This window comes from Ovis canadensis, chromosome 9 (genome assembly GCF_042477335.2).
Source record: "Ovis canadensis isolate MfBH-ARS-UI-01 breed Bighorn chromosome 9, ARS-UI_OviCan_v2, whole genome shotgun sequence".
Taxonomy (NCBI): Eukaryota; Metazoa; Chordata; class Mammalia; order Artiodactyla; family Bovidae; genus Ovis; species Ovis canadensis.
In genome coordinates, this window is record NC_091253.1 from 64779444 (window position 1) to 64781964 (window position 2521).

The window sequence follows — 2521 nt, forward strand, 5'->3', positions numbered from 1 at the left end:
TGTTTTTCTTGTTGATTTTATGTATGTTCTGTTATTGAAAGAAGGGTGTTCAACCATTATCACAGAACTGTGTGTTTTGTTTTTGATTATGTTCAATTTTGTTTCATTAGATTTTGAAGTTCTGCTGTTAGGTGCATATATTTATTATACGTTCTTGATGGAATAACCATTTTATCAATATGAAATGTCTTTATTTGTCTCTAGTAAAATTTTGGTCTTAAAATATATTTTTTCTGATGTTTACTTACGCACTCCAGGTTTCTTGTTATTGCTATTGTTTTGTTTTATTGTTACCATTATGGTATATCTATTTCAACTCTTTTACACTCCACCTGTATACCTTCTTGAGTTTAAAATGGGTCATGTGTATGACCCATTTTGTATATTTGAATCATGTTTTTTATTTTTTATCCATTCTGAAATTCCTGTCTTTAGATGAAATGTTTAACCTTTTTATACTAAATGTAATATTAATTTTACAATTTTTAGGTAGAACACAATTTGTATAGGATTTATGTCCAAAATTTGTGATTTACTTTCCAAATGTCACATTTTTGTTAATTTAATCCCTCTTCTTCAGTACTGGTAATTTTTTATTGTTGTTGCTGATGTTGTTAAAGAGATATTTTCTAGTGTGCAATTTCAATTCCCTTATATTTTACTATATTTTTGAGTTGTATTCTTAATGCTTGCTCTAAAGATCACAAATAACATATTAAGTTATAAGTATCTACTTTTGATTAATACCAACTTAATTTTGATAGTTTAAAAAACTTTGTTTCTGTTAGCTCCATTACATTGCTCTCCTTTGATCTGTTACTGATAGAAAAATTACATCTTTATATATTATATGCCTATACACAGTTATAATTAATACTTCATGTAGCTGTCTTTTAAATCAGATAGAAGAAAAAAGTATAATAAACTTATATAAAATTTACATAATAAAATATATTACAAAATTCTATAAAATATACTTATACTATTTTTTCTATTTACCTCTGCAGTTACTCTTCTTGATGCTCTTCATTTCTTCAGATGGATTCAAATTATGGGCTTGTCCTTTTCATCTGAAGGGCTCACTTTAATAGTTCTTGCAGCACAAGTCTGCTAGAAAAAAATTCTCAAGTGTTTTACAAAAGTATTGAAAGCTTCATGAATTTTCATGTCATTCTTCTGTAACAGCCATGGTAATCTCTGTATCATTCCAATTTTAGTACATGTGTGCTTAAGTGAGCATTTAGTATCTACTCTTATATGGTAAAAAATATTAAATGTTACAGGTTATGAAGTTATAGATACAGGACATATTTGGGTAATGCTAATATTGACATTGGAAATTCAATGTTACCATGTAGCAAGATAGATAAACCTCAAGTCATGATGTTTTTTCCTGGTAAATAATGTTAAGGTAAATTATCAACTGTCACATTTCTTCCAGCATTTTTTAGTTAGCTTTTAACTTAGTATAAGTGACATGAAAAGATGGTAAGATTTGCATTAATTCCTGACCAAAAACACAGAACTTTTGAAGATGAAAACTCATTAACAGAGCTCTATATTTCTGGTGAAAAATAAATGTTTCATCCCTGAAAAAATTATAAATATTTTACACATTATATGTTCATGAACCTATCCAGAATTTTTAATGGTTTCATTGCAAATATAATTTTCCCTCACATTCCCATTCTTCTCAATTAAATAGATTAGGTGGGTTTGTGTATTTTTTTGGTCCCTTATTATATTTAGTTATATTTAGGCCTTCTCTTCTAAACTCATTTCCTGGTAACAAAGAAGCAACACACAGATACTGATTCTGACTCCTGGGGAAGTTAAGGCCCTGGCATGCTGGTCTAGGAAGGCCTAGCATCACCTTGTTTATGTGGACTCCTATGTGGAACTGATGAGCTTCTAAGCATCTCAGAGACACTTAACAATATTGTCATCATCAAATAAATTATGGTCACCAGGGGGAAAGGACAGTTAGGGAATTTGAGAAGATTATGTACACACTGCTATATGTAAAATGGATAGCCAGCAATGTCCCACTCTATAGGCACAAAGAACTCTGCTCAGTGTTGCGTATCAGCAGGATGGTAGGAGGATTTGGGGGAGAATGGATACATGTGTATGTATGGCTGAGTCCCTTCGCTGTTCATCTGAAACTACCACATTGTTAATCAGTTCTTGTTGTTGTTTAGTTACCCAGTATGACTCTTTGTGACCCCATGGACTGCAGCAGGCCAAGCCTCCTTGTCCATCACCTCCCAAAGTTTGCCCAAGTTCATGTCTATTGCATCGGTGATGCCATGCAACCATCTCATTCTCTGACGCCCTCTTCTCCTGTCCTCAGTCTTTCCCAGCATCAGAGACTTTTCTAATGAGTCAGCTGTTCGCAAAGATGACCAAAATACTGGAGTTTCAGCTTAAGCATCAGCCCTTCCAATGAGTATTCAGGGTTGATTTCCCTTAAGACTGACTGGCTTAATCTTGCTGTTCAAAGGACAGCTTCCATAGTGGC

General features: G+C 32.6%; 1 non-coding gene across 1 annotated transcript; it reads right to left on the reverse strand.

Annotated features, from left to right (window-relative positions):
- Positions 1-1137: 1137 nt before the first annotated feature.
- LOC138446370 (U6 spliceosomal RNA) lies at positions 1138-1240 on the reverse strand. Its single transcript, XR_011259305.1, has one exon. It is a non-coding gene; the product is annotated as a U6 spliceosomal RNA (small nuclear RNA).
- Between the last annotated feature and the right edge of the window lie 1281 nt (positions 1241-2521).